Source organism: Lactuca sativa, chromosome 2, assembly GCF_002870075.4.
Source record: "Lactuca sativa cultivar Salinas chromosome 2, Lsat_Salinas_v11, whole genome shotgun sequence".
Classification (NCBI taxonomy): Eukaryota; Viridiplantae; Streptophyta; class Magnoliopsida; order Asterales; family Asteraceae; genus Lactuca; species Lactuca sativa.
This window is the reverse complement of record NC_056624.2, coordinates 199,630,126-199,645,996: the sequence shown is the minus strand read 5'-3', so window position 1 is coordinate 199,645,996 and position 15,871 is coordinate 199,630,126.

Here is a 15,871-nt window from a genome sequence, read left to right as displayed (position 1 = left end):
CTTTTAATGGATGAATAAAAACATGAACAAATAGCATTGCAGTTGCATTGAATAGTGGATTTGAGTAATAAATCTCAACTCAAACAAAATAAACATATTTATATCAAGCAGAAAGTACTAACCTTATGTTCTTTTCATAATTTCTTCTTAGTTTTGGTGGGTGTTCGGAGTTATAATTTGTATGGGTAGGTGTAACATCCCAAAATTCAAGCCCAAAATTTTTATTTTTGATTAATTAATTCATAAAACATTCATTAGAAAATATTGTATAAACACGTCATCTCAAAACCAAGTATCATATTTGAAACCCACAACCATGAACAAATGTCATATCAAAGTACAATCCCAAAAAACACCGTGCGGAAATCATATGTGAGTGTGTGATGCCATGCTACGCCGCCGGCTCCTTCCCTTTGGATGAAGAGGTACCTGAAATCAAAAACTGAAACCGTAAGCACAAAGCTTAGTGAATTCCCCCATTATACCACATACCATACAATACCATCGGTATCTTTCAACCGGTAACCGTCATCGGTATCTTTCAACCGGTAACTAGGGACTATTCCACCCCTACCACTAGCATATAATAGCAAGATATAAGCACACATTCAGACATATCCGGGTACTGACCTACCCCTTGGTCCTAAGGATCACTACTAGGGAAACTATCCATATCATGTAACATATCATACAGATATAACTCATAACCAAACGCATACCAGACCAAGATCAATTATCACAAAGATAATTATCTTCTAAATACTCCTCAATGGTGGGCCGACATTGTGGCCTTAGACCCACCCCTATTGGAAGGTAACTCACCTCGTAACTGCTGAACTGTGCGGGAATCCTCTGACTGCTGCCGCTGCTGCTCTGGAAATTCTCCGGCTATAATTCCCTCAAAACACTTAGTCAGAAACTGACATATACCCTTAGGGTAAAATTGATGGGTTTTGGTCATAATACATCCTATGTGCTTATACAAACCCTAAAGCTTGGATCTAGGTTTCTCTATTGTACATACTTTGAATCCAAGACTATAAACCCTAATTCTAGCATATGGAAATCAGAATTCACATGTAAATAGGTTTAAGAACATACCTTGATTTTTATATAGCCATAACAATCCAATTCCTCCTTGAATTGACCTTGGAAAGCTGAGAGTCACAAGTGTCACTCCTCTAATGGCTTACAAACACCATAAGCAAGTGGAGAAGGTATAAAGAGAGAGGAGGGAGGTTAGAATTCGTCCTTAGGACCTCTTGGGAAGGGTTAGACGAATTCCTAAGCCCTAGGGGGTTTATATAGGTGTAAAGATTAAGGTTTTAGTCCTTATCCTTATCTAGTTGCTTGTCCACCAAGCAACCATAAGATAAGTCCTAGAAACCCTTATCCTAGTCGAATTCTAAGGGATTTACACCTCAAATTCGTTCACCATATATATAAGATAATCCTTACCTTATTTTGTAACTATCACATAATTACAATTCAGCCCCTCTAGTTTAATTAATTACACTTGATCACAAAATTAATTCTTAATTAATTATTGACCAATATTAATTAAACAAATATGATTTCTCCTTTAATATATTATTATTATAACATATTAATAAATCATAATAACCTCTCTCTCTTTATTTATTTCTCCAATCAAGTTGCTTTGGTGAAGGCAACCCAAAAGGACCATGCACCATCGGGTCAAGTATATACCAAAATAGTTATGGACTTAGACACTAATCCAACAAAAATGACCATGTTACCCCTTGACCAAGTCAAAGTCAAATTCAACTTCCAGTTGACCTGACTCGCCGAGTTGGCTTGCCAACTCGCCGAGTCCCTATCCTTCCATCAGACCTCATACCCGTCTCTACTTGTCGAGTTAGGTGATGACTCGACGAGTTTTTCCTTCTAAAAGAACACCGACTGAATCCACATCCGACTCGCCGAGTTGTATGAACAACGCGTCGATTTCATCATCAACTGATACTCATGTCCTGTCTTGACTCACCGAGCTGTATGAACAACTCGCCGAGTACCATGAAGATTGTCTTGGACTCGCCGAGTCCGTTCATGCACTTGACGAGTACCATGAATTCCCAGAACACTTTGCTTAGTCCAGAACATTGGGTCACTCCCTGGGACTCCTAAAACCCTTCCACACTCAACTGGTCCTTATGACCCTCACTGATATGGGACCAAAACCCTTGGAATCGCCGAGTCTATCACATTCCTTACTAAGAACTTCGATTTATGATGTACAACACTTAACCAAATGATAGATCAAGACCCCTAAACTCGATCTAGCACGTAAAGTTACAAACTTTAAGTGCATGCATGGGACATTAGAGCTTAAAAGGCTCTAAAATGGTTCTTTTGTTGCATGGGGCCTTCCTTGGTGCAAAAAGTAGCCTAGATCTGACGTGTGGCTCATAAAATGACATGATACAGAAGCCCAAACCCCCAACCATGTTTGCAAACATGGTTGGCCACCAAAAATGGCTTATAAAAGCCCTAAATCACCTCAAAGAGGGATCTAACAAATGAATGAGCAAGGTTCAGACTTTATGCCTTCCAAAGACTGCAAATGATGAACCAAACTCGAATCCTTTAGTCCCCTCTTGATCCTTCTATGCTCTTCCTTCTTCCTTGAGATCAAAACTCACAATAATCACTCAAAAAGCCTTAGATCTTCTCAAAAACGGCTAGGGTTTTCTATGAGGAGCGTTTGGGAGCATAACGGGGGAAGGAGGCTGCATAAGGTCGTTTAAATAGGGTGCAAACCCCTGGATTAGAGTTTTTGCCCATACAACAGCTACTCGCCGAGTCCGCAGCTTAAACCCCGCGCCTCATCCCGCTTCTACTCGGCGAGTCAACCCTTCGACTCGCCGAGTCCAAGGCCAAAAATGCAAAAATAAATGAAGATTTAATAACAAAATACATACCAAGAAACCAAGTGCTACAGTAGGTGAGAAGAGCACAACAATGATTGAAATTTGTGGCAAAAGACCAGATTAAGCATATGTATATGATTTATTTTGACCCTGTTTTTTGGGATTCAATAGAAAATTATATGCATTTCAGTTATTTTTTACATAAACAAATTTTGAAAATATTGGTACAGCTAGAAAAGCTGTCAAAATCGGTGGCAAAATTATAGGGGGATTTAGCGCATTTCAGTTATATCTGATTAGAGGTATTTTTGGTATTAGATAAGGTATTTAAAATAGAATTCCTAATTTTAAGGGATATTGCCGATTACATTAAAACATGATTTGAGCGGGAAAAATTTGAGCAGAATACAGGAAATTGTGCCACGTGGCAAAAATAGTTGTAAAAAGATGACATGTGGACAAAAAAAGTATTTTATTAGAGATAGATATACATAATAATAATAATAATAATAATAATAATAATAATAATATATCATTATTTAAGAAAAATATTATTAAAAGCTATCTAACTTAGCCTTTTTTTCATAAACAACATTCATTTTAATGGTATTTTTTGTAGAATACATTCTAAATTACTTTCTTATGATTTTCTTTTTCCTAAACAATAGTGAAAAATATAGTCTTTTACTCATCTATGAGATGAATATATTTTTCGATTTGTACTGAAATTTTATTCTGCAGACATTTACCCTTTTCAACTTGTTAAAATGTACAAATTTAGTCCTTATGACCGGCTACTCGTAATAAGCCGAGAAAATGACTCATTAGGATAATATATTTTTCACTTTGTACACATTTTGTCCTTAATATTTTTTTTTTCACATTTAGCCCTTAATATTTTTTTGTTGAAAAATAAATGCTTGTTGTTTTTGTACACATTCTGTACTTATGACTGATTTCTTTAGGTTTTTCTCACGACATACTATGCGGTACACTCATTAATAAGGTGTTTGAGGTTGTTGATGATTATGTCCATCAACCATTGCAGCCTCGGCTGCTTGGTTGTTTAGGTCTTGTGGTTTGACTTAGATCTTGTGTTCTGAACGTTGTAACTTCTACATACGATCTCGTATTTTAATGATCGTAAGTAAAAATATGTTAGTTTTTAACGGGTAATGTAAACCACAGTTGTAGTAGACTCAAATACGAACATGTTCATATAAAGATCGTTAAAATTCGAGATCGTATGTAGAAGTTACAACGCTCAAAACACAAGATCATCTAAGTCAAACCACAAGACCTAAACAACGAGAAAGCTAACTATACTCCCACTGGCTTTGACATATACACGAGACTCATCCTCGCTTCTCGAAAAGCCAAACTCTTTGAATTTCTCATCGATCGAAACAAAGATTCCATCTGCGAGATGCTTGTTTCAATCCATAAATGGATTTCTCAAGCTTACACACTCTATTAGTGTGCTCTACACTTACAAAACTCTCTGGCTGACTCATGTAAACATCTTCAGCAAACTTCCTATTTAGGAAAACGGTTTTGATATCAATTTGACATATTTTATAGTCATGAAATGTAACTATGGCTAGCATAACCCTTATAGATTTAATATTTGTAACAGGTGAGAAGGTCTCGTCATAGTCAACTCCAGGAGTTTGATTAAAGCCCTTCGCAACCAATCATGCCTTATATGTGTGTACTTTCCCGTCTATGTCGGTCTTCTTCTTGAAGATCCATTTGCACACGACCATCTTACGACCTGGCACATTATCAACCAAGTTCCAAACTTGATTGTCACACATGGACTAAATCTTGCTTTCCATATCCTCTTTCCATTTCGCAGACTCCGGGCCTGCGACGGCTTCCTTGTAGTTATTAGGTTCATCCAAGTTTATTAGTGTACTATCACTAATAAACGTATCACCCTCAGCAGTTATATGGAAATCATATAATACGGGTGGAACACTAACTCTACTGGAACGTCTAAGAGGTAAGGACTTGTCAATTGGTTCAACATGAGTTTCCTCCTCGGGTTAAGCGCCAGTGTTAAGGGTTCCTTCATCGTTTGATTCTTGAAGCTCTTCAAGATCAATTTGCCTCCCACTGTCCTCTTGGCATATGAGTTATCGCTCTTGGAAAACCCCTCTCCTCGCAACGAAGACAACATTGTCACTCGATCTATAGAAGAGATATCCAAAGGACTTCAATAGATAGCCGATGAAAATACCCTGCTCACTACGAGGTTCAAGCTTGTCGAGAGTCTCTCGACTTACAAAAGCCTCATAATCCCAAACCTTGATAGGTGCCAACGAGGGAGATTTCCCTATCCATATCTCGTGAGGTGTTTTGGCAACCTTCTTAGTCGGGACTAGATTAAGGATATGGGCGACAGTTTCTAAGGCATACCCCCAGAATGAGAGAGGTAACGAAGCTCGAATCATCATGGAACGAACCATGTCCAACAAGGTTCGATTGCGTCTCTTAGCCACACCATTCAACTGCGGTGTCCTAGGCGGCGTCAATTGCGAAACAATTTTGCATTCCTTGAGGTAGTCGTGGAATTCCATACTAAGGTACTCACTTCCTCGATCGGATCGGAGCATCTTAATTTTCCTGCCCAACTGATTCTCCACTTCTTTGCTTAAATTCTTTGAACTTCTCAAAGGTTTCTGACTTGTGCTTGATTAAGTAGATATGTGCTATAATCATCAGTGAAAGTCACATAGAAGCGATTCACATCCCTTGTGGTGGATCTAAAGGGCCCACATACACCGACATGTATGGGATCCAATAAACCCTCACCCCTTTCACAAGAACCAGTGAAGGTGACTTGGTCATCTTTCCAAGTAAAGAAGACTCGCACGTGTCATCATCCCCAAGGTCGAATGACTCTAACACTCTATCCTTTTGGAGTTGGGAAATACACTTCTTGTTGACATGTCCAAGATGACAATACCACAAGCATGCTTTATCCAAACCATTGGAAGAATCGATATGCAACACATCATTTCCTAAGTTGTCTACAACCATCACAGTTTCATATATTCCATTACAAGGCAATGCTTCAAAATAGAAAGTATCATTAAAGAAAACATTAATAGAACTTAGTTTCATTATTAAATGAAAATCTAAAACTTTGTTTATACAAACCATGAAAAGAAATAATGTTTCGTGTCATTTCTGACAAATAGCAACAATTATTCAAATCTAAACCTAACCTACTAATAAGCACTAAAGAGTAAACTCCAATCTTTGTGACATGCGACGCTTTTCTATTCCCCATGATCAAGTTTATCTTCCCATGCTCCACATCCCTACTTCTTCTTAGACCCTGCAAATCAGAACAAATGTGAAAACCACATCCCGTATCGAGGACCAAAGACATAACATGTGATGAGTTATTAGAATGAATAATATAAATACCTACGAAGGTGGGCTTTATCTTTCCATCCTTGATGTCCTGCAGGTACTTCGAGCAACTTTGTTTCCAATGCCCTTTCTCGTGGCAGTAGAAGCACTCTGCATCCTTCAGGTTGGAAGAGGGAGCAACAGGATCAACTTTGGTTCCACTAGAAGAGGTACCGTTGTGAGACTTTCCCTTGTGGCTCTTAGAAGGAGCCTTCATCTTCTTTCTTTTTCCTTGCCCAATAGCCAAAACAGGGGCAACAGCAGTAGGAGTAGATGCAATAGATTTGCCTTTCAGACTACTCTCAGCAGTCCTTTAAGCTTGCTTAGAGTGACCTCCTCCTTGTTCATGTGGTAGGTCATATGAAACTGGTCGTAGCAAGGAGGCAAGGAGTGTAGAATAATATCTATGGCCAGCTCTTCATCGAACTTGACATTGAACTTCAGCAAGCGGTCCACATATCTCTACATTTTTTGCAAGTGGGTCGTGATGGACTCTCCATCTTTCATTTTGGTAGTGATCATCGCAGTGATGATCTCATATCGTTCCTGCCTGGCACTTGATGGTACCTTTCCATTAAATCTTGGTGCATCTCGTATGGATAGTAATCCTTGTAGAACTTTTGGAGTTCCGCAATCATTGTTGCGAGCATGATGCCATGAACCTTCGTAGAATTTCGCTCTTGAGTTTCGTATGCAACAGTTTATTCGGGAGTGACAATGTTCACGTTAACCTCCTTCAGCTCCTTGTCGAGAACATACTCTTTGTCCTCGTAGCGGGTGATCATCCGAATGTTACGGATCCAATCATTAAAGTTGGACCCATCGAATATCACCCTCCCACACAAGTTCATGAGTAAGAATGAGCCCGAAGGGGTCGAGCCAGAAGCGTTGTTGTTGTTTGAAGTAGACATCTGAAGTAGAAAAAGAACAAAGTTTAGAATAGATAAGAATCCCCAATTAAACACCCAAATAGGAAAGTAGGGCTAGGACCCAACACAATTATTTACAATTCAGAAGAGGGATGTCGTAATCTAATTGCAAATAATTTAAAGGTAGGTAAATGACGATTTACCAATTTCCACCATGAAAAACAAAAAAGACAATTAAGTTTTAAATGATTTGAAATTCCTAGATTCTTTTTAGATACATTGAACTTTTCAATGGCATGTTTAAATCTCGATATGCTTTTCAAGTTTGTGACTGGGATACCGAGGATCACAAACAAGGTGTGAATAACCATGCAAATGTACTTGGTGCCCTTGATGTCATTTACCACCTAATAAATGTGCCGGTTAACCACACACGCTCCATTGATCTATGATAAACATCGAGCCACCCTTTGCCACCATTGCTAGTCCCAAATTAGTGTGCCGGTTATCCACGCACGCTCCACTAACGACTTGGCAGGGTGCAAAGTGTAATTTCATGGAATAACATCATTTCACATTTTTCCTAAAATAACTAAGACTGGGTGAGAGTGGACACCCATTAAACTGACATTTTATAGGCAACAACCTTATACCCCCTTATAGATTGGCTAACGACCCTCCACTAATCAAGGAAGCGGTGGGTGAGAGTGGACACCCATTAAACTGACATTTTATAGGCAACAACCTTATACCCCCTTATAGATCGGCTTCGTGAATAAGGCCTACTAATGGTAAGACTAGCTTTTTCTTATACATACATACATATATATATATATATATATATATATATATATATATATATATATAATTATTAATCTTATAATATTATAATAGTATAAGGGTTGAATTTTAAACTTGTAAAATTCTAGGGTTTAGAATTTAAATATTTTATGATTAAAACTATTAATAAAAAAATTAAATTCCAAAACTTGAGGGCAAGTTTTGAAACTTTTCAAACATCTTTTAGATCAAATTTGAAAAATAATTAAATAATCATATTATTAATCTTCATCACATAATTCGACATAATCTATTTTCTGGACAAGATAATTCAAATCAAAATACAAATAATTAATCTTTATCTTACAAAACAATTAATTATCTTATTTATGACAATTATCTATCAATTGCATTATGATAATCAATACCATATTGAAAAAAATCGGATTTTATCAGTCAAAAACATTTTTGGTAATTATCCTAATTCAATTTCTATCAAAATCCCAAAAAATCAGCCACCAGACGACCCTACTCGCCGAGTCACTGAATGGACTTGTTGAGTTGCCCTGACTCGTCGAGTTCATTAGGTGACTCGACAAGTTCATTAGGCAAAGGCACAAATTTTTCGATTTGCAGCTTTGAACAAATTAGCAATGCATCAAATATAAAAAAAAATGACCTAGGCTTTGATACCACTGTTGGGTTATGAGCAAAACATCAATCCTATGGTGTACATGAAAAGCCAAAAGTTTTGGATCTAGGTTTTTCTATTTATACATGCAATAATCATCCAAAGCTCTCAAACCCTAATCTAGCATACAATAAAAATTGAAATCTACATCTAATGAAGAGTTAAGATATTACATTTGATTGTAGCTTGATGACCTTGATCTTTTGAGAACATAGCACCTCAAATGCGATGCCTCTAATGAATCACAAACACCAAAACAATTGGAGAATCTTAGAGGGATATGGGGGGGGGGGTTAATTTTCGGCTCTTGAATCCTTCTAGGGTTGTGATAGCCGAAAATATGAAGCCAAGGGGGTTTATATAGGTGAGCTACTAGGGTTTAAGTTAAAACCCTAATTAGATTGCTTAAGCCTTAAGCAGTCCACATGATCCTTCCAGAAGGCCTCCTATAGACGATTTCTATGTGGGTTTCCCCATAGAATTCGTCCATCCCTTCCTTTAGGGTTCCTCAACCCATATTGCAACTATTATATAATTACAATACCAGTCCCCTTAATTTAATTAATCTCTTTTGACCACAAAATTAATTCTATATTAATGATTGACCAATATTAATTAAATAATGTAAATTTTCTTTTAATATATTATTCAAATAATATATTAATAAACCATAATAACCTATTTCTCTTTCTCTATTGTTCATCCAGTCAAGTTGCTTTGGTGAAGGTAACCTAAAAGGACCATGCTACAACCGGGTCATGTACATACCAAATATAGTTATGGGCTTAGACAGATAATCCAATAAGGTGAGCCACCAGGAGAAACATAATCATGTGTAACATGTGATTGTTCTGCATAAAAAAAAACATTAAATTATATACCACAAAATACATACATAGTGAAACAAATGAATGTCGTCGATGTGCAAATTGCAAACAATCGCAACGAATTAATCTAGTTTTCTAAAATATTTTGTTATTGGTGTACTAACCTTTCTGTAAGTCAATATTATCATCGGCTATAGTATCATCTGCCTCATCATCAATGAACCCGTTTTCGTTTTCTGCATCTTTTAAATAGAATTAGTGTAATGAATAATTATATATATAAAAAATAAATAAATGATTACAATACATCACCTTGGTTATGATTACCACTTTCACCAAAATGATAGTCGCAATTGACATCGATATGATTTTGAATGTGTTCTAATGGATCCTCAACTTTATAAGTTAAAGTTTCGACATAATGCAAATAACAATATACAAGTTCAACATTATTGTTATAAAAATAACAAGTAGAAAAACTTATAAAGATAAATCACTTAGATTTAGATTGTTATTATCGCCTATTTCAAAATCCATATTATGTAGAGAATCATGATCAGCCAACCCGAAAATCTTCATCTTGGTCTGCATAATCAATAGGATATTCAGGTTGGTCAAGACTATGATCGTCACCAGCTGATATTGTATCATCCATAAGATAATTTACAACACGATTTAACACCAGATGATTGGAGAAAGCAGAGTAAATTGAATATTCTAAACTTTGAGCCAATTAACTATATATTAAAAAGGGGAAACCTTATGACTGATATGTAACTAAAAAGGCGTGATATCTGCAGTCATTGTTATTAATGATTTAATTTTATTTTTATTTTTTAGAATCATTGTAAAGTTAAGAATCAACACCAAATCCTATTATTGATCATGATATTGTTATTATCTGACAAATTGATATTCCAAAGATAATACTTTCCATAGATAAGACTTCACAAAAGATCATCTTCCATATATAAGATTTTTCAATAATTTATTCAGCATATCTTAATAAAAAAATTATTTCGTATGAATTTACATATGATTACTGATTAATTATGGCATAAACGCAGATACTAAGAATACAATGAAGATACAATTCTCTTATTATGTCAGAATATGTGAAACAAGAATAACATTAAATGATATCTTTCATGAACGAGTTTGCATATAAACATAAAAGTTTGTTTATTTTAATAGTTTATTAAATTGTGTATTTGTTTATTTCGGAAATTGTAATACACAATAGCATTCTGCAAATTTTAATAAGAACAATTCTAAAAAAATCTTTGCATAACCAATACTTATAACACAATTAGGCACAATTATGTTATATGAATAGAAAAACAAAATACATTTAAAACAAAAAATATGTCAGCCGATGATCAATAACAAATTGTATCCAAACAAATCAACATCAAAATTGATTATAAAAATAAATAATGAATATGCTAATGAATAAACAATAACATATATCAAAACATCATATATTATTAATATTTATTGAATGAAAACATAAACTTACAAGGAAAAACCCCTAAAGTTCATGAATCCATATCATTGTTATACTGAAATTAAACTTCATAAAAGCTTTTACGCCTAAAATGAAAATATTATTGAACTTCTATTCTCTCTTGACGAATTGAACTTCTACCCTCTCTTGACCAATGCATGAGGACAGTTCCTCCTATCATGACCAACATCAAAACAAATCCCAAATCTTCTTTTTTTCTTCAAATCTTGATTTACTTTGGATTCCTTGACATTCCACCCACTGTTATCAGAAAAGTCCTCGTTATTGTTATCGACATTATCTTTGTTCTGAAAATCAAAACAAGTATGATTAAAACAATGAATTTCATCAACAAGAACCATGAAACGAAAAATAAATAAAGAAATAATATATGAACAAGAAAAAGGTGAAGAAAAAAAATACCTTCATTAACAAAATATCAGAAGAAGAAATATTATATGAAGATGATGAATGAATACTCTAGAAGAAAATGAATATGATGTATATATTATCGTTGATGAGATCCATAATTACTAGCATGATATTTAGGAATTTGATTGAAATCATTAACATTTTAATTTAATCCGGATAATATTAATTATATGGTAATGTCACACTAATACCCTTTAAGAATGATTGGTTGATATTAAATCCTACAATCACACAATAATTACTTTGAATATATATATATATATATATATATATATATATATATATATCATTATTATCTTATAAAAAAAATCTTACTATTTTTATAAATAGATTCAATATAATAATAATATTTATTTAAGACGTTCAAACCATTAAGCTAATAATACAAGTAATCACCAATAAAATAATATTAAATTTTAAACCACATTCTTTAATCTTTATATTTCTCGGTTAATTCTCAAGTTAATCTGATCTTCTTCCCTCAATTACAAGTTCATTCAAAATTTACGCTTTAGCAAATATTTGCATGTTGATTCAAATATCTCTCTCATCGCACATCGATACGTCTTTGTTCCCTCCCTGCTATTAAGCTCGCCACCATGAAGTATTTCCCCATATAAACCCTAATCCTTGTTTCTCTCTCTTAGACGAACACAATGAGTTTTTCTAGAAAATAATTTCGATTTTCTTTTTCTTTTAATGACTTTGATTTGGTGTTTTGATTGGTTGCAGGTGAGATGGACGACCGGTGGATTGAAGACGAATAGTTTCTTCTAATTTGGTTTGGATCTACGATGTTATCAAAGGTAAAATTCAGTTCTTTTTTCTTTTACTGTTTCTTCCTCTCTGCATCAATGTCTCTCTTTCTTTCACATTAGACCAAATTCTAATTAGAAATTATATATATATATATATATATATATATATATATATATATATATATATATATGTATCATATGAGTTCTAATAGCTTTACATGCTCAACAGATCAATGTCCATTTATAGGGTTTTGCATAATATTTATGTTTTGGATGCATATGGCAACAAAAGGAATCATGCTCTTAAAGCTTATCAAAGTTGGCTTCATCGTGGCACTCGATACTACATAGCAATGGACATAAATTTGTCTTATAGGTAAGCTTCATATATTTTAGGAAACCATTTTATAGTGATTTTTTGAATACTCTTATGTGTGCTTCCTTTGACATTAATGATGGCAATTTCTGCTTACTACATTACGATATTACAGGATACGAAGTTGAGAAACCTATTCTAATAGATCTCATGAAAGAAAAACTATAAGAACCTTATAAAACCCTAAAATAATATGGATTTGTTCTTCATTATAGTAATTATCTGTAGGTCTAGAAAACTTTATGTAGAAAGGAAAGAGTATTATTATGTTAAGGACGAGCATTTGAAATTTTGAGAATTTAAATCCCTTGATTCTGTTTCCTACTATTATACTATGTTTGGTTTTTGTAACTTTAATTTGATCAGTCTATACTGATTTTTGAACCTAAATCAGAGCCCTATCTTTTGCAAGAAGGCATACACAATGGAAAAGTTTGATAGATATTACCGGAGGTCAAGAAATTATAATTAGGTAATTAGCTATTTTCCTTATAGTGGTGTAACTATTTATGGAACATGAGGTTGAAATGAAGGCCATATAAGATCCATGTTAGTTATAATTCTTACTTTTAAAGGTTTATGTTATTTCTAAAGACATTCATACGAACACCAATTGTTCAATGAAACTACTCGATGAGCATTTAACTTGGAAGACGCAAAAAAGGTTTTTTTTTTTTTATTTTTATTTTTTTTTTTATTTTTTATATATATATAATTAAAAGGCTTTATGTGGTTCCATTGGAGATTAGTTTTTTCTAGGAGTGAGCATGGTGCAGTTCGGTGCGGTTTTTGGCCAAAATCGAACCGAAAACCGCAACTTTGGTTTTTTGAAATTTAGAAACCGCACCGTTCGGTTTTATTGCGGTTTTTTGCAGTTCGGTTTTTTTGCGTTATTTTTTTTATTTTTTTTATTCTTATTATTTTACTCAAACTTAAATAACTCAGCGAGTTACCTTGACTCAGATGAGGAATGCTAATCATTAATTGGAGATAAACCGATATCACCACCTCTTGGTTTGAAATCAAATTACGTAACCACTCATCCAACATGTTTCTAATGCTTCAATATAATAAGAATTTAATATAATACTTGTTTCACAAGTACATACTATAATATCAATTAATGTATTCATAAAAATGATACTATATCACTAATACTCTTCATATTTGAATGTTAAAAAACTGTCATAAACATTATTTGTCATTGTAAATACCACTGAATATATACTTAAAAATATACAATCATCTGCCGATAGATATTTACATTTATAAAAAATTTAATTGTCATAAGTTCTTGGTTCTTACAAATATCAACACTTAATATATATATATATATATATATATATATATATATATATATATATATATATATATATATATATGTGTGTGTGTGTGTGTGTGGTATGGTTCAGTTTTTTGCGGTTTTTGCGAGACTATAAACCGCACCGCAACGAGTATTTTCGGTTTTTGCAAAACTAAAAACCGCACAATCGGTTTTTATTTCGGTTTCGGTTTATGCGGTTTTTTCGGTTTTTTTGGTTTGCGGTTCGGTTTTTGCTCACCCCTAGTTTTTTCTTAGGTTTTTATTTTTATTTTATGCTTATTTTCCGAGTAACTTGTGTTGTAAGCTTTGTTTTTGGAGGTTATTGTTACATTCTTTCCAACACGGGAATTAATTATACATGTCCAATTACTCTATAAATATATTCTACTCCGGGGTGGCGATCAAGTCACGGCCGGTCCAAACGGTGGGCAACTCGGGCGACCGCCCAGGGCCCACGACTCCAAGGGGCCCATAATTTATTGGCTATGTAGTGTGTGTGTGTGTGTATATATATATATATATATATATATATATATATATATATATATATATATATATATATATATATATATATTACCAAAATGATTTTTAGGGCTTAAAGGTTGTTCAAACTCAAACTAGCTTAAAAGATAAATAATTTGACTTCTTTTTTATTATATTTGTCTTTAAGGAGACATTTTTTTTTCTTTTCGTCTCGGGCCCCTTATATGTTTGGACCGACCTTGGATCAAGTTTATTAGGTAATGTTGGGGTGTATAAATGAGATGATTTTAATTTAAAGCTTGTATATGGTTTAATTAAAAGCTTTCGGTCTTTATACAACATGGTTGTAACTTGTAATGTCTAAAATAGTTAACTATGAAAGTACATTCTCAATTTTTGTATTCAACCCTTATTTTTTTTTTTCTAAACGATGATGTTTTTTAATGTGGTTCGAGTTGTATCACTTGATCAAAATGTGCTATGTTGAATATGAAATGTTCAAGTTCATGCCTTCGTTACAAGAAGGTATGATTGATTGCATCCGTCCATAAACCAATATGTATCTACTTTTGAATCACATTTTATTATATTTTCGTGTCTTTTCAAGTGACACGTAAGATTTTGTGTGGTTGTAGAACCTGAACAACAACATCTAATCATGGTAAGTTTTTTTTTTCCTGTTATTTCAATTATCCACGAAGCTTTTGAAGTTAACTATATAAATGATTATTTGATGCCAAGTGAAATTCATTTGAATTTCTGGACCAATTGTGCAACTCTATATACAATAAAAAATAGTTATTTTCATTTGTTGCTTTAAATCTAAAATTAGATTTAGTAATTAGTAATCACAAGTTTTGGTGATGTTTTGTAAGCTAACATATGGCCAATTGTTATTTTAGCTGTTTTTTGAAGTTATCATCTGAAACATTCTGCCGGTAAAATGTGTAGATCTCGACATAAAATTTTCTTTCTGTTGTTTTACATCGTGTAAATAACTTTAGTTTTTCTTCTTTTGAACCGTTACAAAGGAAGGCATTTGCGTATTGGTTTTCAGTTTTACGTTCATTTCCAATTTGTAACATTGTTCATATTTAACCGTTTTTTTCTTATTAAAGAAAACACTCTTTTATAAAACATGAGTTTTCATTATTTTTCTTAATGAAGTTGTGTCATATGCTTAAACAGGTTTTGGATGGCAGGGACGAAGCTCTTAAACTGGGTGATGGTGGTTTATTGAGTAGAAATTTTGAAAATCTGCAACAAACTTTTCATGACAAAAATAACAAATTATGTTTTATTTTTGATGACACAGTAGAAAACTATAAAAATACAATGACAATTTCATTTAAGTACCTTACTTTTTATGGAATAAGTAGCAGAATTTTGTTTTATTTTACTATCTGTGTAAAAAATATCCTGATATTTTAATTTTTTTTCCCCGTTCGTAACTTGCTTTATATGATAGAAATAACGATGTACCTTTCATTTTTTTGACCATTTGTGTGTC